At 37.4% G+C, this 26689-nt stretch overlaps 1 protein-coding gene across 1 annotated transcript in view; it reads right to left on the bottom strand.

The window, feature by feature from the left end:
• The window catches only part of MEI4 (meiotic double-stranded break formation protein 4), a 65447-nt gene that overhangs the window by 12571 nt on the left and 26187 nt on the right, over positions 1-26689 (bottom strand). The gene's annotated exons all lie outside the window — the stretch shown is intronic.

The raw sequence follows: 26689 nt of genomic DNA, 5'->3' as shown, positions 1-26689 counted from the left end.
CTTGAAAAATCTAAACAGTTTTAGAAACATTGACTGAGAGTTTTCAAAGAAAATTTGCAGTTTTTCAAATCTTTACTACTTTAGGACTTCTTTTTTTTTTAAATTGCAGCATGTTCTGACAGTTTCCGAGAACAAGATATAGGTTAGAATCTCAGTATTTCTTGAATTTACTCTTCTTAATCACCCTTTAGGATCCATTAGATGTGGATCCTCAGAGAAGCACAAGTATTAAGTGAGAATCCTGCCTTAGAGAGAAGCACATCTGCAGTGATGTCAATAGTCCAAACATAAAGGTGAAGTAGAGGAGTAAAAAGATTAGAAAGAATTAGCTCATATGACAAGGATTCTCATGGAATATTCACACAGAGGAATGTAGCTAGAATGTTCTTGTGCAGGATCTAAAGATCAGGAAAAAATATACTAGATATTACCTTTGAACAAAGGTGTGTCTCAGATGGCAGGTTTTTTCTTACCTTCAAATTTCAATCTAGTTCTTCCATAATGATAAAGGGCAAAAAAACCCCAACTCAGTTTATCTTTTTTACATCATACACTCATTTACATAATTCTGTTGTAAACCCTCAGTTGTTTCTTCTTTAAATCATAATCCCTTGTTCTCTCAGAGTAAAAGACTTTACAAGTCTCTGTTTGGTTTATCCAAACCCTCTAGTTTGTTATGTATTTTCTGAGAAGACATTAGCACATGACTGATTTTGCTATAACTCATCATCTATACCTGTACCTGTTTATCTTACAATCTTAATAATACTTTAGAACAGTTGCTCTGCATGGAAATAATAGCTAAGAACCTATTTTCTGTACTTGGTCAATGACATTAAAAAACTAACCCTTAGGGGTTAAACAAAATAATCATTCATTATAATAATGAGTAAAAATTACACTAACCACAATCTTCAAAATTTAAATTTACAACACCTAGCACCACCTTGCTACATTAATTGATGAAAGAATAATGACAAAATACTTAGAGTGGTTTTTAATTTGCTGCTCTTGTATGCAGTATGATTTATCTCAGGATTTAAAACTGTATTTAATTGCATATTAAGCGATGGCAATATGTGCAACAAGATTTTATTAATATCACTGCCTGTCATATTTCATATTGAAAACAATCTACATTTGCTCACCTATAAAGTGAACTTGTAACAAAGGCCTCCTTCATGCTAAGTAGCACATTAGTATTCTACACAGACTGTAATTGCCATTCTACTGGGTTTATAATATTCATGTCTTTAAGAATTTTTAAATAGCAGTCAATGACTTGTTATTTTGGAATGGTCTCCTTCCATTCATATTAAAAGCATTAGAGAAGACAGTTACTGAGAATAATTTTTCAGGAACACAGGTACATTTTTTAGATTTATTTTGACTTATTGCATGTTTGAAAGTATTTCTTTGGTCTTTGTTTTTAAAAAAAGTTAACTCATGTACAGTGATTACTTCAGTAACTGCAGTATTCACTACAGAGACAATCAAGCTCTGAATTGCTTTAGAAAGATACAGCAGAAGAGTAACTCCTTTAGAATGTTCTGACACAAATGTTTAAAAGACTAATGCAAATTTGATACTTTCTTTGAAGAATGAATTCTGGATGATAACACAGTGTGAAGGCAAATAAATGGAAAGAAGACTAAATGCAAGAAAATATGGAAGATCTATAAGAAAATTAGCATAACACTACTTAAGGACAGTTTTGACAAGAAACTATGATATAGCAAGACTGAGTGTCATGGTTTAGGAATGGTATTCTCCAATTTAGTGCTGCTACTGAAACCAGGCTGTCACTCGATCACTCCCCTGTCTCGCTCTCCTCCCCCTGCAGTTGGGCCGGAGAGGAGAACTGGAGGCACAAAAGGTAAAGATCATGTGTTGAGGTAAGAACAATTTACTGGAAACATCAATGAGAGAAGAAAACAAACAGTAACAGCAACAACACTAAGGACAGAGGGTACAAGAAAGAGATGAATGATTCCCATGGAAACAATACCCAATAGCTCCCTCTCCCATGCTATGCCAACCCGGAAGGGACTCCTTCACCCCACCCCCAGCAATGTGAGTTGGTACAGAATAACCTCTATGTCCCAGCTGTGCCCCCTCCTGGCTATTACTGCAAAAAATAAACCAGGCCAGAACCAGGACATTGGGAAAACATTATGTGTCTGACAGATGTTCTGTGCTGCTAACCCTTCTATGTTGTGCAGGTGTTGTGGAAAGTCACACAAGTGTTTTCCCTCAGACTGGTTTTGCTGTGCTTGTCTATCAAATGTGAATATTATGTAAGTGGTATGTCAAGTAGTATAGTAAGCAGTGAAAAGCAGCACAATCTGTTAGTCTAAATCAGAAATTAGGTGGTACAAATCTCTCTCTTCCTAAGAAAGTAATTCTCTGTAAGAGAATGGGATATCAGAAGCACTTTTACATACTGACTTCATTTAAAAGGACATACAAATCTCCTCCTTCCCATTTCCAGCTTGAAATAAAAGGTTTAGGTGTTTCACTAAGGAAACCACTTAGGGTTTGTAAACTACAACACTGCAGGTGAGCTGCATAGAAAAACAAAATTTAAGACACATCCCTTTCTTTAACTAGTAGTACGAGGAATAGCTTTTGGGGTTTTCTAAATTAAGAAACATACACACCAAAAATATGAATACTTAGTAAGAATTAGATGAATAGCAGTTTAGCCTCTGAAATTAGTCATAATTACGAAGTTGTGAAACTAGAAAAGTCAACAGTCTTAAAGCAAACTATGTAGTGAAAGAGTAGGGGAAATTAACAATGCAAAGCTGACAAAATTGCAAAAAGATTAGAGAAAGATGGCAAAAACTGGTGACTACCAGAGTAGTAATTCTGTCTCTTTTAAAGAATGCCAAGTTCTTAGTGATCATGTATTTGAAAGGATTACATAACATATTATGAAGTTTTTACACAGCATTATTTTTAAAGATGGAAAGGACCACAAAGGCCACACTGCTTGATCTGAAAGTTCAAGGAAAAAAGAAATCATGACCTTTTTTTCTCCAGTAAGTGAATCTACTTGTCTTTCAGAAAGATACATAGCTTTATCTTAAAGATCATAAACTACAGAAGTCGCAGTTTTCCCTTGTAAGCTGCCAGTATGTCAGCCGAATTTTCCAAGGATCAACATCAGAAATGGAAATGTATGTTGATGTGAAAGTAAACCCATTGAAGGAAAATGTGAAAGTACTGAAAAAATATCAAATAATCTAAGAAGTAGAAGAGGTGGCAATGACTGGCACTGAAGGTAAGATAAAAATTGTAATGCAAGTAACTGATGAGAGAAGCTAAAGGGATTAAAGAATATCAATAAGTAGTAGGGTAAAAACAAACACATACACACACACTCCCCCCAAAAGAAACAAAACCCCAAACCCCCACAAAATAACTAAAACAAGTTAGAAGCAAAAGTAAAGCCACAGATAAAACCAAAGATACTCTACTAAATGTAAGTAGGGAAATTATAAATAGTTATGAAAAAAATATAAACCACAACCCAAAAATAGTCCAGAGTGATTTCTTCTCCATTTCTGAAGTGGAAGAAGAAAAGGATATTTCTATTCCCTATGACATTGCGGGCAGAACTAAAAAAGGGAGGATATGAAACGTCATCTGGAACAGCCTAGCACTTCATTAAGAGATGCTCTCAAGTATTTTCCAGAGCACCTTTGTAGTATTTCTCACAATGAGTATACATCAAAGCCCACGTTAAAACATCAAAAGTGTATATTAAGTCCTAGATCACTGCTGGGAAGATCTGTTTCAAGAGAATAACGTGGCAGAGGGGCCTGTCTACTAAGTTTCCTTTATGCTAGTACAGTTACAAACTAACAGGAACACAATTCTAGCCCCTGTGTTCACACCGACTATTATGCAAATACAACATTTCCAGTGCAAAAACTGTTATATTCAATACAAGCACAGTATTTCATGGTTTGGACTGCAAATAAAGAGTATCAAAGGAAGCAGACCTTTCTTCTACCCCAAAAAGTTCTTGGCACTAACATATTTGATTAAATTACAAAACCAGATGTTTGCTTTTATGTAGTTAATTACTTTTAAAATAGCTTGAAGAAGTGGGAAAATAAAATTTGTTATTATGGCTAATAATTTCAGGGACTGTAATTATTTCTCAAACAGTGTTTGTAAGATGCCAATTTATTTTAAGTATCACAGTTCACTTCTTCCATTCCTGGATACAATTGGCAACTAATAGAACCCACTAAGTTTTATTTATTAACTAACAGACAGACGTGTACTTACTAAATTTCACATTAATTGCTAGTATTTCCCTACAGCAACAAAGTCCTGAAGGCCTTGTTAGAAACATGTCAACTAAAACTCGATTTCTGCATCTGAGTTTGTTTTTTATGCTTTCAACTATTCAGAGATCAGAAAAAAAATAAAATTGCCAGTGATAGAAACAATTAGAATCTGAAAAGACAATTGTATATATAGCTGCTTCTGCAGACCCTCAATATAACAAGGGCAATTAAATCAACATGCCTCAATTTCAACATAATTAAATTCATAAAAACCAATCCACAGACTGTACTGTCAACCTAGTTTTATAGCTACACTGATAGTTAAGAAATTTCTGAAAATATTGCTATTTCACATCATGCATTTCACTGAAAATCCTTGCTCCTTTAACTTCCTAATGGAGGAAACAGTTTCCTCAGTTGGTGTTTTAGACCCTTAGATTTTTTATTACTTTTTTTAAGTCTTCTCTGAAATGTGGAACTTGGCATAGGCTGATATTTTACAAGTAAGATATTACTGATCAAATGGCTACAAATGGTTATCTTTGTGAATGAAATTTTAGAACTCTGTCTCCTGCTGAGTCAAATGCAATAAAAAAAACTACCAGTGCCTTGTGCACAGATTACAATAAAATTTGCCACGTTTATGTTATACAAGTTCCTGTATGTGCAGAAATTCATTGGGAGCCATCACTGCTGTACATAAACCACTCTCAGTTGCTCACAGGGAATTGAGATCCTGAGTAAGGAGATAAAAAAGCCATCTTCTTTCTTCATACTGCATTCCTTATTTAAGGAAAGAAGTGGGCATGAGGAATGCATCTTTAAAGACAATACAACCAATGAAAAATTGAGATCTTTTGGGTGGAGAGTTAGTATGTATAGTTAGAATCAATCTTGCATGCTATCTGCTATTCTGACAGAATTTCTCATACCTGCAATAGTGACAGTAAACTATGTTTAAAGCTGCCAGCTAAGAGATTTAAAATGCTCTGCCTTTGGTTCCTCTGCCTTCACTTTTCAGGCATGAGAATCAGTCAGGACGCACCTCAGGATGACAAAAGATGTGCCAAAGTGCCAAGTCAGCAAGTGAATCTAAAGGGGTCTAAAGGGAGAAATGCTGCTCACATACTTAGCGGCAAACTGGGATTCTGTCCCACAGGACCTGAGACTGATGAGGTACCAGGGTCATATGGAAAAGCAGGAGCCCTCCCTGTTGCCTTGCCTGTCAACAGAAAGAAGAATAGCTTTGCCATGGCAACTCTGCTATGTACTTCTCTATGTTTAGTAAATCTTATTTTGGATATCTCTTTGGGGGGTTTGAGTTAAAACCATAAAGATTCTTTCCTATTCCAACACTGTTAAGAATAAATAAGACTGAATTGCTGGAGCAATCTCAAATATATATATATATATTTTTGGTATCCTGATAACCCCTCAAAATCCCTATTAAATTTCCTCTTTGAATATCTTACTCTGCAATTTAAAACTGTTCAAACAAGAGCAGTAAGATGGATGACATGAAAATGATCACAAAATACTACAGACATCTTACACGATTAAGATTTCTTCTCTTTTTAAATCAAACATTTGCATTTCTTACTGAATACATATTGCTGTAATTGATGCTTTCTTACAGGAATCACAACAAAAGTGGCCTATAAAAACTTCGAAGATGCAAATAGAGTACTTCAGGTTTGCTAAATGTGGTACCCTTTGTGAATAAGGAGAGAGAAGTGTTTCAGAGCATCAGGTAGGAGAGAGAGCCAAGGCTGACATCACTGCTAAATACAACTGGCATTATATAAGAGTTTGTTTCATAAACAACAATAAGCAGAGGAAAGACTGCTTTACATAAGATCATAATAAAAATGAGTGATACAAAGCAAGGGTTACGTGAATAAAAAGTAAAAATTATAAAACACTAGTTAAAAACCTCAATTATACTGACATAAACAAATTATTAATTATTTTTTATATAATTATTAATCCTAATTTAATTAAATTGTTTTAAGAGTCCCCAAACTCAGGAATATGCTATCATATTATAAATCCAAACTTTTAATGACATTTGACTGAAAAATGGAGTCCTCTAAGTGATTGCAAGAGGCTCTGGACCTGGTCTTTAACTTTTAATTAAGCAGTGTACAGAACATTATTAGACCATGAGTTTTAGTAAAAGTTTTGTTTCCCCCAGATGGATTTCTTCCTCAAACACATATTTTAACAAATAGATTGAAAATGAAACAAACCAATATTTGGTCAATATTACTGCTTCAAGTTTATTCAACATAAAATTGGTTGGTCAATTGCTTACACTTCATTCCTAATTTATCTAACTTACTATATAACTTTATATATAGCATTATATAACTTTATGCAGCTGTAATACCATTTCAGCATATTCTATCAGTCTTGATCCCAGCTTTTTGTTGGTTTTTTTGGCTTTTTTTTTCTTTTTCAATTAGCTGTTACTTAATTTTGGTAATAAAATTACAATGGAAAAAAAGCAAAAATCATAAGCTATTATTAAAGAATTAGGAGAATAATAATTGTAAACAATGAACAGAATCAATAAGAGCCTTCAGATCTGATGTATTCATAACACATTCTTAAATTCAGCATCTGAAAAATATCTATTGCCTGCGTAGAAAGATGTTTGGACTAAATTACTCCCTCTGACCTCAGAATCCATGAATCAATAAAACAATTTAACTTTCAAATGCATTTATAAAATAGTTTGCAAGGAAGTTAAGAAGTATGTTCTGAAATTGAAATGTATGCTAAAATACATTTTGAAGAACAGCTCTTTTGATAATTAGAAATATTTAAAAATGAGCAAAAAGGCTCTTGAATATTATTAATTTTGGTTTTTTGCATAAAACAACTCAGAACAGTACATATTCTTTGAAATGCTATTCAAGAGAACACAGATGTAACCTACTCATTACTCAGATCCTTACACTTATGTATAGCACCACTGGAACTGTGCACAACCCTGTAAGGTCTCGATCAGTGGTGCAGTCCAGTCTTCAGCTACGTTTTTCTACCAGTTTCCAAGCCCTCTCTTAAAATTACCATTTTCTCCACCTTTATAGATAGAATATATTATACACAAGTGTTACAGTGAATACTGAATATAAGCAGGGACATCAGAAATAATTTGACTGAGAAACAGCATTGACAGAACTCCAAATATGAAATGCCCAAAAGGCTTCCTCTGATGCAAACCAGTCACTTCTGTGCAAAAAAAAATCACCTGTTTAAATCCCTGCCAGGACACAGCTAAGCTACATCCTGAATTTTTATTACTGCCTGAAGAAGAAAGTTTCAACCTCTCACACTTTGAAATCCTGATTGTGGACTATGTTCTAAAATGAGTCAAATGTTGCAAATGTTCTGTAAAGACTCTTTCCTGAACTACTAGAATTATTACATCCTTATTATATAGATCTCCCCAAAACTAGCATCCACACATTTAATTAGAATAGTATTCTAATCTCTTCCAGAACTCAGAAGCTGAGGAAATCTGCAGTGAAGTTTTGCCTCCTACCCCCTAAATCCAGGCTCACCCTATGAGCTCATTAAAGGGATTTTACATAAAAACATACAAAGCTCCAAAACGCCGCAAACCAGATTTATTAAAAGGGCCTTCAGTTCTTATAATAAATATCTTGAGAGAGTGCACACAAGAAGATGCTGCATAGACTTCTCAGGAGGTCAAATAACACTCTTTTACTGGTAGACTTTAGAAAATAAGGGAACTTAGAAAAAGTTTAAAGGGCAACATTCAATCAAAATAAAGCATTTCACAAAGCGACAACTTAGCACTTTAACCTATACAACTTAGCAGAATCCAACTTTAAGTTACCCAAATATCTAGAAAAGAGATTAGGAAAAGAAGAAAGAAAGAGAGAGGAGTAACGAGAGAAAAGGAGAATTATAGCTGCCACTCTAGATCCAGCATAGATCTAGCTGCCAGGAATCCAAAAAATGGCAGGGCCATGACAACAAGGAGACCATGTCTTTGGTTTTACCTACTCTGGCTCACCTCTGGCCACTCTCCCCCAGTGGGACTTCTGGCCCACTGGGCCACTCCGGGAGTGGACTGGGGCTCCGGCGCACGGTGTGGGGAAGTGCTCCAGATGTGCCAGTGACTGACAGTTGCTCTGGGCTGACCAAGGAGACCCCAGTGTGGCTGGGATATGGAATAGGGCATCATTTCACTTTTGTGGAATTCAACTTCTCCCTTCCTGCCACACACAGAGTTGAGCTGGTCCAAGCCAATAATTATTACAATAATCCAATGTCTCAAACTCCTCCTGTGCTAATTTTGACCACAGTTACTAATGTAATATAACATATAAATACAAGTTTAAGACTTCAGATTTATGGCTGGAAGGGTGCTCAAGTGTTCTAATCCCAATCCTTGCCCTGAGATAGGTTCACGTATACTTATGTCACCCCCAAAGGATGCTCATCATGAACGTATTGGAGTACTTCAGCAAGTAAGTTTGACATCTAACCTTAACCACCAAGTACGTTTTTTCTGTTCAGAACACAAAAGAACTAATTGTATAGCAACTTTTCATGTTCTACGAGACCATTACAATTGCTCTCCCTGCTCAGTCCTCTCTTTTCTAGACTATTTTATGGGAACTGACATTTTGTCAACAATATCTCAAAATATATCAAACACACACACAATGAATCCAATGATGATTACTTATAGATCATGGAAATGTCCTATTCTATAATTTACTGTATTTTTAAAAAGATACAAAACTTCAAAAACAAACCCAAACCACAAACTACCAATAATCATTTTTTTAGTCAACAAAATATATTCTTGACATTTTGACCAACTGTTTCTTACATATCATATGTTGCCTAGTTATGTACTAGCACAATTATAATGAATGTAATTTACAATTATAATGAATGTTGGGCAACACTTCATACTCTTCATCACAAAGCACCTTTTACTGCTTGGCCTATTTAGCAACACTATCTATGGAAAACAGAAGAATTTTGAGAAAGAAATTAGTAAGTTTTCCATGGTTTCAAAAGTTACAGTTTAAAGGTGATTAGTAATGCTGTATAGCAAATAAAAAATATTATTACATAAAAAAGATACATCTGTATGTAGTTTAATCCCTATGTGACTGTCTAAAAGCATTAGGGGAACAGAAAGCCTGTTCCTTTTCATTAACCTTAAATCATGTATAAGGAGAATCTCAACAACTTTATGCTTTCCCTAAAAGTTAATTTCCTCTACTTTTTTACAGTGGTATCTAAACTCAAGAGAAACAGACAGGCATAGTTTAGAAAGAGCAGTCTTTCATAAGGTAATTAATTTTAAGAAACTGTGACCATGGAAAACCATATCTTAAACAACCCACAAACTAGAATCAGCTCCTATGTTACAGACAGAAAGCACAGGTATGAACTTCTAATTAATTAAATTCAGACGCTCATTAAAATATACTTTCCTCTAAGCTAAGTAAAGCCAACTAATTATTTAGCAACCACTGTGTAGAGTAAAATAGCAGCATGCATTCCAAAGGCTAGTCAAAGGATTCATTAGCAGAATCATGGAGCACTGAAGAAATTAAGGTTTATGATTCAGATTGTGTTCTTTAATATTGCAAATAATTATTTATTTTTTATAGTTTCTTAATGTACTACTAGCTACCTGTTTTTAATAGGAATGGCAGTTTTAAATCAATATAATGACACTGCAAGCCTAATTTGACTCTTTTATGCCTACAGTTGTAATTATGTGTTTGATTGCAGTTTGTTTGGTGTTTTTTTTGTTTTCACAAGGGTACTTGTTTCTGTTAGTATAGAGAATGGATGACGCTCAATTAGAAAAAATACTATTTTCTGTCCTTATACACATGGCCATGAAATGTGCAGCAGTCAGTCTTTGCTCTGAATACAGAATTAATTTTTTAATAACAATAATTAGCATAGTTCCACACATACCACAAGTACTACTTTAACTTCATAAATGCTTTTAGAGAGAGAGGTAAAGCTTTCCTCTTTTTAAGAAAGAATCTTTTAAATATTCAATGTAACTGCTAATGCCAATCTTGGCTGTCTGCGACATGATTTTACAACACCTGCCATCACACAGAAATTCAAAGCAAGGCCCATATTGGCTTCTGTGAACACTGTGTAGACTTTAAACTTGTACACATGCACTCACAGAAGCAAAAAAAAGCAAAAAGCATATACATGAAATGGCTGAGACAGACATTTACAGAGAAAAAGTTTCAGAATACACTATCATTTACCTGATCTACAGTGTGGGTGAATTTGGCTGTCTGGGAATTGATTCTTTTGTCTTGTTTCTGAGAGAGAAAAGTATTCTTTTCACATTATACCTGAAAATTTATTCTGTTTTCAGCAGATGGTACAATAACAACTTTCAAACAGACAGCATTTATCTGACAGAAGCACAACTCGCTAGTCTGGTTTTGCTATCAAGATTGGAAATACCAACTAGAAGTATGCACCATTTACTTTTGAGAAAATAACTTAGAAATTATTTACAATTAAGTCTTATTTTTAGTGAGAAAAAGTTTCAAGTTTGAAAGTTCCTTGCCCTCTTTAGCCCCAGATTTCTGCTGTTACCTCCTCCTGGCTATTCCAGGCTGAGTCTGTGAAAGGTTTGACAAAAGTAAAAGGAAGGTAATTGTCATGGGGTTTAGGTAACAGGAAGGGAGGAGTGATAACATCAAAGATCTAGCAGTAATACAATAGTAGCAGACAGAAAATGACTAGGCAAAGAGGTATGATGCAAGATATCTAGATAAAGAGAGAAGTGAGGTTAATCACAGTGAAGGAACCACCATGTTGATAGCACTCTTGCTAGTGGCAAGCACTGCTCTAGATGTAATTTGAGATCTCACTAATCCTTGGTCATTTCCCTATTTCCTGTACACTCCCTGAACAGCAGTACTTTACCTCCTCCAGAAGCAAAAGGAATGTATGCTCTCGGACATGAGTGAACACAAAGAAGATTCATCAAGCTTACAGCATAAGCTGCAAGCTTCCCAACTAAACTAGATATCCTGATGAAAAACAAAACACCTCCTAAAAGATCCAAGTATTAAGGTTTCCAGATAAATAATTTTGCTTGCTTGTTCAAGTTATTTAGGACCCTTTTAAAAATCAGACAAGTTCTAACTTAAACAGATAGAGAAGCTAATGTATTCCAAAAAAACATGTTATTTCATTAAAATAATTAAAAAATAACAACATCAAAAATATAGAACCTATTTGAACATAATTCTTTCTAGCAGTTATTTAAAGTCCCTCTGAAATACCTTTCAGCCCTGGAAGACTAAGGGCTAACTTAGGGGGTAATGTACTATCCTCCAAAACAGATTTTTCACTCTCTTATGTATACGAAAGGTTTTCTACAGGATATTTGAGAAAAATGAGGAGCTTCAGATCATGTTTCAATATTCACTTTATGCTACTGGTAATTATTATATTTACTGGTTTGTAGCTCCTAGAATGTTACTGAAGCTCATATAAGCTTTTCTGAAGAGTATTACTCCTTGTTAGGTAGAAATATGACTTCTCTTTATATGACTTAGCACTTCTATTAGGAATTCACCTAATTTTCAACTGTCATCTCACTTAATTCTTGAAAATTTATCAAAATCAAAAAAATGAATTGCCAGCCTGGCCAACCAGGGAGCAGATTTTGGCCTCCTCAGGGATTTATTTGGGAATACCCAATATGCTTTGATTCTGGAAAGAAGAAGGATCTGGGAAAGCTAGTTGATTTTCAAGGATCACCTCCTTCTTGCTCAAGAATGGTTTACCTGATGTGCAGGACTACAGAGGTGGCAGAAGGACTGCATGAATGAACAAGAATCTCCTGAAAAAAAGTAAAAAACAAGCATATAACAGAGTCAGGTGAATTGGGAGGAATATGAAGACACTCTGAGAGTGCAGGGAGATGGCTAGGAAAGCCGAAGCACATCTCAAGTTGAATCTGGCAAGGAACATGAAGTGCATCAAGAAAGATTTCCACATCAGTAGCAAAATGAAGAAGAGAAAAATGTGGCCAGGAAAGTGTGACACAGTGTCCTCTTTGTCTTGACCTTTACTGGTAAAACCAGCCTTGAGGAATCTGACATCCCTGGAAGCAGTGGAACAGTCTGGAGCAAGGAACAACTTACCTGCAGTGGAGAAGAAACAGGATAGGAAACATTTTAAAAAGTGGACATACATAAGTCCATGGGACTTGGCAGCATGCACTCAGGGAGCTGGCCAATGTCACTGGCAGGGACACAATTATCTCTGGACAGTCATAGCAATTAGGGGAAGTTCCCAAGGACTGAAAGAAATCAAATGTTACTTTTGTCTTCAAGAAGAACAAACATGGAAATGTAGGTCAGTCAACCTCACTTTGATTCCTGGGCAGGTGATGGAGCAAGGAATCCTTGAAACCATTTCCAGGCAGAAGATGGACAAAATGGTGATTGAAAGTAGTCAGCATAGATTTACAGGCTTGGTAAGTGGAGAGTGAGGTGGACTGAAATCTCCTTGAAGAGGGTTGTAATCAGCAGAACAAAATCCAGCCGAAGATCATTTACTAGTGGTGCACCCCAGGGGCTGACGCTGGCACTCAGTACCTGTTGTAGTTTGGGATTATTATGTAAATTCTCTCCCCTGCCACTTAACTGCCCAGGCCAGCGGTTAACAAAAGAAGTAGTTAACTGTGATCGCTGGGGTGGGGGCAGGTTTGTCTCTTTTGGTTTTTTTTGGATATTCTCCTCAGTCTTGGCTCGGCGGAACGGGGGAGTGGGGGCTCCAAGGAGGCAGGCTGCCCTGCTGGTTACTGCTGGGGTTTTCCCTGGCTGTCTTGCCGCTGCCTACTTCGGATTACTTTTTCCTGCCGTGCTGCTACCTGCCTTGGATTTGCTGCTGGTTGCTCGTACCTGTTTGCTTCTTGGACGGGGAACACAGGGGAAAGAGACTGAGTCCATCTGAAAGCCCACTGCTCGTCTGTTTCGCTGGAGAGGGACTGAAACTCACTCTGCAGCCAGCGGGCTGTGACAAGGACACTTAAGTATAACCTTTTCTCCCGGAGGAAAACCTGCTGGGTTTTGTTGTTGTTTTTTTTTTTTTTTTTTTTTTTTCCTCTTATGGTGTTGGGGAAGTGGGTTGCACTAGTCTGTTTACATATATATATATATATATATATATATATAGCAGTTATCCTTCTTGTATTAAAATTCCTTTTCTTAAATTTGATAAAGAGTGGTGTGATTATTGAGGAGGAGGCCCCTCCCCTGCTTGTGGGTAAAACATTTTGGTTTTTCCCCTCAAACCGAGACAGTACCATTTAACATCTTCAGGGATGACCTGGACAATGAGCCTTTTGTATCATCTCCCAACTCAGCAGCTTTAAAGATGATACAAAAGCAGAAATGAAGGACACACCAGGAGATTGTGCTACCATTCAGGGTGACTTTGACAGGGTGGAAAAACTGGCCAAGAGGAGTACTGAAGGAAGAGCAAAAAATGCTTTGACCAGGGTGCTGTACTAAATCATCTCCAGAGGATGTTTTCAACCTTTTGCATTCCATAATTGTACAACTGGTCAATGAATTAATTCTGTTTAAGTTAGTCAACAGGCTTGAATCATATTCACATAATCAAATTGCATAGGAAGAACTCAAAATGGTTAACTTAGTCAGTTACTCTAAGTTCTTTTATAATTTATTTCAATATGCAGAAATCCTACTTAAATTTTTAGCTCTAGTTATTACTCCAATCTCTCTCTAATTTATCATACACAATTCCCTACACTATTCTGTAGGTAATGTAGCTAGACTTTGTAAAAGAGATTAAATGATAAGGTTACACAAAGAGTTTTTTAAAACTGCAACTTCAGCTAGAAGTTTAATAGTCTTAAAACTCAAGAGACAGTAGTAGTAACTTTTAATGAAAGAATTAATTATAAGGATGAAATAGAGCAAAAAGGATCTTGTTTCAAGACAATACACTCAGAGGTTTAATTGTGCTTTGTCAACTCAATTCCAGGAATGACAGATGCCAAGAAATTCAAAACATAAAACCTACGTTCTCAAAGTCTGCTCTATAATCATGCAACATGTGATGCCATTATTTATGAAAAAGGAGAAATATACAAAAATTTTTCTTCTATTTTTCTCATTTTCTTGCTCTATGCATTTGACTTCTCCCTATGTGACTTGCCATTGGAATCAAGTGAAAATAATCCAATCTTATATAATAGGAAGCTAAACTAGAGTGGATTCAAGAAGGCTATTTTCTAAGACTAGTTTTTAATTATGTAATGTTGGTGCCACATGCACTTCAAATTGCTTTAGCAGGAATGTAATAATTCTAGAAGATATGCAATATAGACTGTGCTACCATAAATTCTGTGCCCGTGTATGTGCACGTGTGTACTTACAATTGTGGTTCAGCTCAGCAAAGTATCTAGTTACCTGCATTTCATCCAAGTTCAAGACTGGAACCAGCAATGCCTTAATCCTTAATCTAGTCAATCCATATTAATTATATCCTGATTGAGCATACTTCAGTTTCTCTTTCTGGAATACCTCCAGCTTCAGCAAAGCATTCTCTTCTGTGCAAATCCTGGACACCTAAGCCTTGCTGTCTATCTTAACATCAATCCAGCAACTCATGTAACTAGCACACAGATCTAAACACACTCAGCTGCTGCTCCCTTTCTCCCTCACCCCAAACCTAGCCCAGTATCCCACTGTTATCTCCAAAGCCCTGGTGAGTCCCAATAATCTGACTTTGACACTTACTCAGGCCCACCAATACAATGCCTTCACTGAATGTGCTGTGGATTGAGAAGACTACATCATCCGTGCCTACCTAAAACTGAAATCCCCGATTCCTAAGTCTTCAGCACAATAACCTTAAGTCAAGCTCTGGTACCTTCTATAAAGATGCCCAGCTTTAGCTCATCACAACCTATCTCCCTAAGTTAAATCTACACCAGAAATCCCATCAATGTAATAATGCATAGGAGTTGCTGCTGACACCAGTCCTGGAACGTATTTTCCCTCTGGGCACAGAATTAATAGTAGTTTGCTGTCCTGCCAGATCAAGTGTCACCCAGTCAGGTAGAGTGCTGTCACCCAAAATCTATACTAAGTTTAAAATAAGAAATCAGATTTCATCTTCTACACATCTCAGTCATGCAAACCATAATTCCAACTTTTAGCTACAGAACAAACTCAACGTAGCCAAGCCCTTTCATCCCAGACATTAACCGGCTCTATTAATGACTTCTACATCACTTAAATCCTAGAGAAGTGAACTCTGCTTGTTTCAGAGCCAAACTTGGGACAGTAGCTCCTTCTGAATCTGGTGGCAGCATTCCATGCAGCTCACAAGCACATACATTCAAATCCACATCACTGTCATCACCACTATAGCCTATGGTAATTTCAGTTTACATGTTAACCAGAGAGTTTGTTCTAACATGAACTCTAACATGAACTCTAACCCAACAGTGAACTAACAGAACAAGTGTAGTCTTGTTGGTCATAATAAACATCCCTCAGCACGGCCTGTCAAGCATTTCCCTCTGTGGTGAGGATCTTATTTCTTCATCCTAATTCTAAACCCCAACTATAAACACATTGGAGCCATCCTTCCCAAATAACAACCTAAGGTAAGAGTTCAATTCAAGCACAAACAGATGCAAAACAAACCCACTGTTTATCAAGAAAAAGCGTGCAAAGAACAGAAGTGGTTTTTCACAGACTATTACAGACTATTCTGAGTTGGAAGGGACCCACAAGGATCATCAAGTCCAACTCTTAAGTCAATGGCCCACACAGGGGATTGAACCCATGACCTTGGCATTATTACAACCACGTTTTAACCAACTGAGCTGATCTAAGCTTGATGGCATATCACAGCATACTGCAGAAGACAGGTCGCTGTGCATATGTTTAGTGTTTATAATATCTCACAGGGAGCTACAAAAAAATGAGTTTTTAAAAGCACTTCAATATTTCAGAAGGCACTGAACAAACACCAGTTAATCTTCCTGGTACTGTGATTTAAAGTAGTGATGGTTATGCATAAGCTCTATAGGTGCATAAACACAGCTTTAAATGTATTTTTAGCAAAACAAAGCAAACTAAACCAATAAAAGAGGTCCTAGTGTGACAAACTGATAGGTCATCATGTACAGGACTGTCACATATGTTTAGAGAGAGGCAAGTGTGTGCAAACCTAAGAAATTAAGCTATTGGTGAATCCTGTAAAATGAAAAGAACATCTTGAAAGAAAGATGAAGTTACGATTTCACACTCGTATCCATAGTTTCCATTTACTTTTTACTATATTTTTCTAAACTCTTAAAGACAGTTTTAATTATCAGCTGTTGTTACTCTTCCAAACAAAAATTCATTATATCAGTAATTCCTAGTTAGTTAGGGCAATGACTCTTTCCTTTCCCATTTTATGAAGATATGAAATACTCAAGCAGCAAATAGACTGCAAAGCCACTGATGTAGGAACTGTGTGTTTATATGGTATCCCAAAAAAGCATTTAGTGAAACTGTGTTAAAAGCATAGCAAAAGAAGACTATAAACAATTCTCCAAAATGAAAATGAGAAGGTAAATCTGTAACAAAATATTACCTCGTCTGGAAATGGAACTTTTAAGAGCACATTTGTATATATGCTGTTTACATAGACAACTCAAATATCCAAAAGCATTAAGGAAGCAGTGCTTAATTTTCTGTAACATCATTGCACTTTGCAAATCACTGTCTGTAAGCAAGAATGCTCCATGAAGAAAGAAGCTTAACAGGAATATTAAAACCATCTGTTTGAAGACAGGTTAAGCAAAAATGAAATGATCTTTCAGACTAGCAGATATACCACATATGCAACAAATATCTGATGCTTCTTCCTTATTCATGTTCTGCTTTAAGGCATGCAAAAGGTTAACTGAACTGTAAAGAAAGAAATAGGAAAAGGACAGAATCAACATTCATAATAAGGAAATAAAAGAAGCATCAACTCAGATTTTTTAAAAAGTTCAGTGAAACCTTAACTGCATCAGAAATTCAAATGGGTATTTTTTTAGGTAATTTTATTTAATTTATAATCACGTTATTTTGATTTTGTTGATCTGGGGTTTTTTATGGGGTTTTTTTGTTGCTGTTTTGTTTTGTTGGTTGGTTTTGGATTTTTTTTTAATCCTAGATTTTGTGCCCTATTTGAAACAAGAAGATTTCAATTAATATTACTTATTTACTTTTTGAGATTTGATATATTCTGATTTCTGTAACTTAAGCACTTCTCCTTTGCCGGTATTAAATTTCCATGAGTGATATGATTCATCAAATTAAGAGTAATAATTCTCTAGTCGACAGAGTTCTCCTCATGCAATCGATACTTGCTCCTTCTGCTCCTACACACACCTGAGGTTTTCTGATTACATGTCACCCTCAATTTTGCCAAGCACCTAAACGTAGGCAAAGTCCTGCTACCTTTTAGTTCTGTAAGAATACTTCTAAACTCTTCTCCTTAATGTTATCATTTTAAGACAATATGACAGGGAAGAGAAAAACCGCAGGAACCATTTGTCATTTTCCAGTTCTGTCTGACAAGCAAGCATCTTAAAATCTAATCTGTAATAGGGGATGACATATGCAGCAAAAGCAGGTATACATTTCAAAGGTGTATGGCACTCTTGGCATATACCAGGTCTTGACTGATTCTTTCATTCCCTTCTTTCAGGGAAGAGATTTATGTTTTCCAAAGTACATATCTCCAAACTGGGTATATAAGAAAAAAATGCAGAACCACTGATTATTCTGTCCAGACATTATTTACTTTGTTAACAGTAGCCTCAACAATTACATGGAATAAAAATTAATCCTACATCTATCCAGAGCACTATTTTGCAGCATCTTTAACAATTCACAATTTGAAACATGTTACAATCTGTGCTCATCAGCATTAAAAAGGAAAGAAATTACATCTTAAAGAGGATGAACAGATGTCCAGATGCAAATTTAACTATTTTCATAAGATCTACATGGCATCAATCAATTTTCTTTTACCTAGGTGAAGTATTAGTAATCTGGTGTGTCAATAAAGTCAACTGTACAAAGTACAAAAAGCTAAATGTGCTTGATACCCTATTTTAATATCTGAAACAACAGTAGACTGCAAAATGTATTTCACTTTTCTAGCTGCATAATATTCTCAGCTATTGTTTCCCCTTATTAACTATTTTAGCCATTTTCTACTGTATTTCAGAAAAAATAGTATAGCTTTTTTCTTCCCCTACCTTTAATACAACATATATAAACTTATGGGTGAAGAGGTTAGATAAACTGCATAAATTAAGTAACTTCTTGGAAAGAGGAGCTTATCTCAAGAATTCTCCACATCATATCAGACACACTTGTATATGGAATAAAGCATGTGGAGGGTACCACACCTACCCAGAGCATCCACTGGATACAGAACGGATGCATGAAGAAAGGCTTACAAAGACAAGCTGAGAGAGACTGAAATAGTTAATGGCTTAAACATTGTTTAAATCACTGAAGCCTGCTCTCCACCTGAACATTTCCCTGGATTTCACAGAAGTGGACGGTGACTTAAGTCTCCTGATGGGAGCTTGAGATAAGGTGGTACTATTGTCTAAGCACTTCAGGTTGAAAGAGAAGTAAACAAGGCTGGGAGGAGATCACAGTGCACAGACTCATTCCCATCATCTCCCCCTCCCATGAGAGACTGGCCTGTTAATGCTGATGGCTCAAACAATAAGCAGAAGTTTTTGCAAACAATACGCAGAGTGACTGCTCAGGGTAGTGTTTCTTCTTCCTTACAGAAATGACTTACCTCTGATAACTCCCCTCCAGGGAAGCACCAAGACATTCACACATTGCCTGACCATATCTCTGTTGATGGGCCACAATGGACTGAACTGCATGATGCAATACTGTAATGCCTTAGATGATCAAAGACTCTCAAAATAGTCCATGACTCACAGTATTACATCACCTGGTGTAAAAATCCCAGCCCCAGGGTTGGTACTAGATGTTCCCACTTGAATCTGAGCATATAAAACTCAGGAAATCTGTGAGTTCTGGGGAATTCTCCCACTCCGGATGGATCAAGGCCATCATTTTGACAGGATTGCCACCATGACTTCAACCAATAGACATCAAAATTGCAACTATCAAGTCTCATCCCTGGATCCAGTGGGTGATGACTGTATATCTTTCTACTTTTATCCTTTCTTTTCCTTACACATTTTCTTAAGTGTTACTGTGTGCTTTTATATTGCTATATTACTATAGATAAAAACTACTAAAACAGCTACATATCTGCTTTCCTTCACAACCAAATTGTTCTAAAATAAACCCTACATGCATGTATATGCATATTTACACAAACACTAATCATTCAGTATCATTTCACACTAATCCACTCCAAGGGATCTACTAAGAAGAACCTGGGTTACTCTCATCTTCTGGGGTGGACCATAACAGAAGCCCTGACATTAATAGCTCAGCTCACAGCACTTTAAACATTGTTGTTATCCAGCTGAACCCAGCTCCAGGAAAACTCCATTTTCCCTGATGAATTGACTACCAGCTGAGCTAGTCCGACATGACATTTGCAGTGCCTCTAACTTGCCAGCTAGAAAAAAAAAGGCTCTCCAGCCATAGGAATACTGTTTGCTAGGCAGTACTGAATGGCAACAAAAATCCTGGAAAGTGGTCAAAATCACAGTGCATCCATGCTCCTCTTTGCTTTTTCTTCTCCAATAAATTGCCTTATAGACTGCTCATTTAACAAAGCTTCCTACTTAGAGGTATACACACCAGACACACCATAGCTGAATGCATTTTAAAAGAAGCTCCGATACACATATCCTGCACACTCAATCACCATCAATCATCAGTTTCTTGTGTACATCTAAAGAATCTGAACACCTGAGAACTAACTTATTATTTGCCTTAAATAAAATAGAACTTGTTACAAACATCTAATAATGTTACTTATGTAAGTTTTTCACTGTACAGACAGAGGTATATTTTGCATAACTACCTGTTAAAACTGTCCTGCAGGATCGGGCCTTTCCTGGAATAACTCCTCAGACAATCCAAAAATCTTCATACAGACATTATGGGATTTTCATCCCTTAACTTTGGATGACTACAACATAAATATCTACATTTTAGCTGATTAATGTAAGTTTCTTTTCTCACAGCCAGACAAGACAACCAGACAACTCTAGGGCCAATTATCATAATTATGTACAACAACACAGGTTGGACAAGAAATTACTTTTTCCTTTCCTTGGCTATCATGGAAAATGAAAGTAAGTAAATCAGATCAAAACAGCAATGTCTACTACAAACATAAAAACTAAAGAGGATGAGTCTCACCCTGTATATCCTGTGTCAAAGTCTAACTGTGCCATTCATTTCAGGTGGAAAGTTAGCACCTACATTTGGATTTGGAGGTAACGCTTATATAAAACATTAAGAATTACATGTGACTTGTGTCTTCATTTGAAAAAAACAAAAAAACAACAAAAATACCCCAACCCACAACTATTCAGTGTATGGCTTTGGGGATAGAAATATTTTAAAGTTTTAAAAATGTATAAAGAAAGTAATGTGATATAAAAATGTAATACTAGACAAGCTATGTATCAGCAATTACTGAGTAATAGTTTTCCAAAACCTCACAGTATGTCTTCCTTTCACTATTTTCAAATCTATTTTCTTGTTTTTAATTATCTTGCAATTAATACCTGGGGGGATTAGAAATGGGCAGTAAACCAATATGTGCTTTCCGTTTCTGTTCCTCTATTTTGAAACAGTTATCATAACAGAAGATCTGCTATCATGGTGAGGAGCTCAACATTTGAAAAATAATCCATCTTCCACAATACCCCTCTGAAATCTTAGTATCTTCAAATTTTATGTGATCTGCAGTAGGAATCCAATTTGGGACCAGAAGATTTCTATTCCATAGCAAGATAAGGTTTAGTTACTATATTCTTATAAACTCTATTTATGAAGCATGAAAGGTTCCTATTATAGATAAAACTGAAAAGTCCACATCCAACATCTGTAAAAATTAAGGGATCCAATAGAGTTTATATTAATATGCTTTTGCCTGGAAGTCAGCATCCCGGTGTCAGCAAAATGCTGAAGTATGAGCTTCACTTTAAGCACATGATGAAGTACTAAATGAATTAAAGCAAACTACTAACTGGCCTGAGAGTTTATTACTATAAAGTTCAACTTAACTGGGTGGAAAATCAGGATAACTATGATGTTTTACATTTTCCTTACCTCATTTTATTTTCTATATTAACATGTGGAAATATAGAATCATAGAATCATAGAATCGATTGGGTTGGAAAAGACCTCCAAGATCATCGAGTCCAACCCTTGGTCCAACTCCAGTCCATTTACTAGATCATGGCACTCAGCGCCACGTCCAATCTGCGTTTAAAAATCTCTAGGGATGGTGAATCCACCACCTCTCTGGGCAGCCCATTCCAATGCCTGATTACTCTCTCTGGAAAGAATTTTTTTCTGATATCCAACTTAAATTTCCCCTGGCAGAGCTTGAGCCCGTGCCCCCTTGTCCTATTGCTGAGGGCCTGGGAGAAGAGACCAGCCCCTACCTGGCTAGAACTTCCCTTCAGGTAGTTATAGACAGTGATGAGGTCACCTCTGAGCCTCCTCTTCTCCAGGCTAAACAACCCCAGCTCCCTCAGCCTCTCCCCATAGGGCTTGTGCTCCAGTCCCTTCACCAGCCTTGTTGCTCTTCTCTGGACTCACTCCAGCACCTCAATATCCTTTCTGAACTGAGGGGCCCAGAACTGAACACAATACTCAAGGTGTGGCCTCACCAATGCAGAGTACGGGGGAAGGATCACTTCCCTGGTCCTGCTGGTCACGCTATTTTTGATACAGGACAGGATCCCATTGACCTTCTTGGCCACCTGGGCACACTGTTGGCTCATGTTGAGCTTCCTGTCAATTAGTACTCCAAGGTCCCTTTCTGCCTGGCTGCTCTCCAGCCACTCTGTGCCCAGCCTGGAGCGCTGCAGGGGGTTGTTGTGGCCAAAGTGCAGGACCCGGCACTTGGCCTTGTTGAACTTCATCCCATTGGAATCAGCCCATCTCTCAAGTCTATCCAGATCCCTCTGCAGAGCCCTCCTGCCTTCCAGCAGATCGACACTCCCTCCCAGCTTGGTGTCATCAGCAAATTTGCTGCTGATGGATTCAATCCCCTCATCTAAATCATCAATAAAGATGTTAAACAGCACTGGACCCAATACAGACCCCTGGGGAACACCACTGGTGACCGGCCGCCAGCTGGATGCAGCTCCGTTCACCAGCACTCTCTGGGCCCGACCCTCCAGCCAGCTCTTAATCCAGGAGAGGGTACACTTGTCCAGGCCATGGGCTACCAGCTTTTCCAGGAGTATATTATGGGAGACAGTGTCAAAGGCCTTGCTGAAGTCCAGATAGACCACATCCACAGCCTTCCCCTCATCCACCAGGTGGGTCACCTGATCGTAAAAAGAGATCAGGTTGGTCAGACAGGACCTGCCCCTCCTAAACCTGTGCTGGCTGGGTCCAATCCCTTGTCCACCCTGAAGGTGCTGTGTGATTGCACTCAGGATGAACTGCTCCATAACCCTGCCAGGCACGGAGGTCAGGCTGACAGGCCTGTAGTTGCCAGGGTCCTGCTTGCAGCCCTTTTTGTGGATTGGGGTGACATTCGCCAACCTCCAATCATCTGGGACCTCCCCAGAGAGCCAGGACTGTTGGAAGATGATGGAGAGCGATTTGGCAAGCTCTTCTGCCAGCTCCTTCATCACCCTGGGATGGATCCCATCTGGTCCCATAGACTTGTTAGGATCCAGCTGGCTCAGTAAGTTGGTCACTATTTCCTCCTGAAATACAGGAGGGGTATTCAGCTCCCTCTCCCTGTCTACCAGCTCCAGAGGCCAGTTGTCTTGAGGGCCACCTGTCTTACTGGTGAAAACTGAGGCAAAGTAGGTGTTAAGTACCTCAGCCGTCTCCTCATCTTCCTTAACTATATTTCCCTCCAAGTCCAACAGAGAATGGAGGTTTTCCTTGCCCCTCCTTTTGTTATTAATGCATTTATAAAAGGACTTTTTGTTATCCCTAACTGAAATAGCCAAATTTACTTCAAATTCCACTTTTCTTTCCCTAATTTTTTTCCTGCATGACCTAGCTCTATCTGTAAATTCTTCATAAGTAGCCAGCCCTTTTTTCCATAGTCTGTAAACTTTCTTTTTATCCCTGATTTCTTGCAGAATCTCCCTATTTAACCAAGCTGGCCGTCTTCCCCTCTGGCTGGCCTTTCAGCACACTGGGACAGCCTGTTGCTGTGCATTCAAAATCTCCCTCTTAAAACATGTCCATCCCTCCTGGACCCCCTTGCCTTTAAGGGTTGTTTCCCAGTGTATGCTCTGAATCAGTTCTTTGAATAGGCCAAAATCTGCTCTCTGGAAGTCCAGAGTAGAGCTTTTAATGGTGGATCTCCTTACATCCCTGAGGACTGAAAATTCTATTATTTCATGGTCACTATGCCCCAGGCTGCCTCCAACCACTACATCATCTACCAGCCCCTCTCTGTTTGTAAACAGTAGGTCTAGCAGGGCCTTACCCCTGGTTGGCTCATTTACCCGTTGATGAAGGAAATTGTCCTCTATACACTCCATGAACCTCCTTGACTGCCTCTTCTCTGCAGTATGAAGCTCCCAGCAGATATCTTGCAGGTTAAAGTCACCCACAAGAACAAGGGCTGGAGATTTTGAGACATCCGCCAGCTGCTTGTAGAACAATTCATCCCCTTCATCATCCTGGTTGGGCGGTCTGTAACAGACTCCCACAAGGGTGTCAGCCTTGTTGGCCTTGCCCCTGATTCTGGCCCAAAGGCACTCAACCTTGTCACTCAACAGAGTCAAGAGACTCTCTAACATATAAAGCCAACCCTCCACCTCTCCTTCCCTGTCTGTCCTTTCTGAAGAGCTTGTAGCTCCCCATAGCAGCACTCCAGTCATGTGAGTCATCCCACCACGTTTCTGTGACAGCAACTATGTCATAGTTTTCCTGCTGCACTATGGCTTCCAGCTCCTCTTGTTTGTTTCCCATACTGCGTGCATTGGTGTACATGCACTTCAGCTGGGCCATTGATTTCATTCTCAACTCGGGCTCTATGCCCTTAGGCCTATCTCTGGAGAGCCCAGTTGCCGTCCCTTCCCCCTTCAAACCTAGTTTAAAGCCCTCCTAACCAACCCTGCCAACTTATGGGCTACTGTTCTTTTGCCCTTCCTAGATAAATGAAGCCCATCTGCTTTGACGAGACTGGGAAACACGGAGTTTGCTCCATGATCAAAAAACCCAAAATTTTGACGATAGCACCATCCCCTAAGCCACCTATTGGTAAGCTGGGCTTTCCTAAACCTCTCCTCATTCATCCCAGAATGAGGTATGGTATACAAAATTATATTATTCATATATTTGACATTAGTTTGTCATATTGTAAGATTAATGCATTTAGTTAAATAGAGAACAATACAAAAATGTTGAGAGTAATCTCTGTGCTTTTCTGTTTTATTTAATTAGCTACACTCTCCTATAGTCAACTTTATTTTTTAATTTGTAAAGCCAGGGACATAGAAGGCTCTTTGAAACTGTGGGTCATAGACAGATAAGTCTGTTCCAAGAGGACACAAACTCTCTATCAGTCAGAATTCTAAAGTAAAAAATTTTCAATATTTATCAAAGGATGTATCTACAAACCCACAGGAGGCTGAGCTGAGCACACTTCCCATTGAATATAAAGTTCCATATTCTGGAATGCACAAATTTGACAAACTATTTGGAGCTTAGCTGAAGTCTTAAGAAGGACATTTAAATGGAAGTGGTGAGTTATCTAGATGATTCATTTAAAAAATTAAACAGGATTTGTTTTCAATCCAAGTCAGTGTTGAAAAGCATCTTCAACTTTAAAAAATCATTATTACTATAAAAAATAAAACATAGAAATTTGCTTGGATGACTAAGCTATCTTTTCAATTTCTGTTTTCCATCAAATGTTCAAAAGTCAACAAGCTAACCTGAATAAATGCCTCAGAAAACTTCTTTATTTCTCCCATTTGCCAACAACAATAAACCAACCAAACAAAGCAAAACAAACACCACATATTTGCACACCTCTAATCATAATTAAAATTCAGAGCCCCTAATTTGATTATTTGCAATGGAAGACACAAAACATCTTTACAATTAACAGCAGTGTTGCTTAAATAATAAAACACAATTAAGATACTTGTCAGTTAATGAAATTTGGTTATATGAAGTATTATCTTTCTGCAAATTCTAATTCAAGTGTTTATGAAGAATTTTTTTAAGCTGTAATTTTCTATATTTCAAATGGATACCATATCATTAAATTTGATTATAAAACAAGGAAAACATACTTTAACTCTTTGTAGAACCATACCTACCAAAAGTAATTCTAACAAAGCCAGAGACATTTAGAAGCAGATCTGTAAATCACGCCATCAGAAATATGAGAGGCTAGAGTCCAATTATGACATATTTCCATAATATTATCACATACAGTATGTATAAGGGTTTGTAAAGGAAAATAAATCCATTTAAGAATGCACGAACTCCAGGAACACTGGCTTCACAGCAACCTAAGCAAACCAGAACTTCAGTTACTTTCCCTACATGAACTGCAGCTTTTCAAAGTCCTACAAAGCTACAGACAGACACACAGCTCCTAAGGCTTCACCAAATACAATACTTAAAAAAGGCAAGGTCGGACTATAGTAACTAAGTCAGCAAAGTGCAATGTTCAGTGTGAGCTTGGCATGACTGTGGAGCCCTGAAAGGTTCTGTGTTGCCACTGGCAAAAACTCTGACAGAAAAGATGACTAATTCTGTTAAACAGGTGACATTTAATAATGTTGAAAGTGAATAACTTCTTTCAATGTAAAAACCAATTATTGTTTCTAATTACACACACTTCCCTATTCTTCTATGGGCTAAAAGTCTGTTGACTTTTTGTTGCCATCAATGTCTTATATGCTATCAGCGACTTAAAATAAGATCCAGCTCTTTGCCTAATTATTTCAAAACTGGCCTTCCTGAAAGCATTTTCAGAATATGATTAAACTTATTAGAAATTTATATTGGAAATTATATATTCCCTCTCCAGCTGTCCAAACTTACTACCATATCATATCCTAGAGAGAAAAATAATAAAGTTCTTGAGCAATACTTAAGACATTTGGTTAAACT

This window comes from Pithys albifrons, chromosome 2 (genome assembly GCF_047495875.1).
Source record: "Pithys albifrons albifrons isolate INPA30051 chromosome 2, PitAlb_v1, whole genome shotgun sequence".
In the NCBI taxonomy this organism is placed as follows: domain Eukaryota; kingdom Metazoa; phylum Chordata; class Aves; order Passeriformes; family Thamnophilidae; genus Pithys; species Pithys albifrons.
Note: the sequence above shows the minus strand (reverse complement) of the source record. Positions and strands in the feature narration are given on the sequence as shown.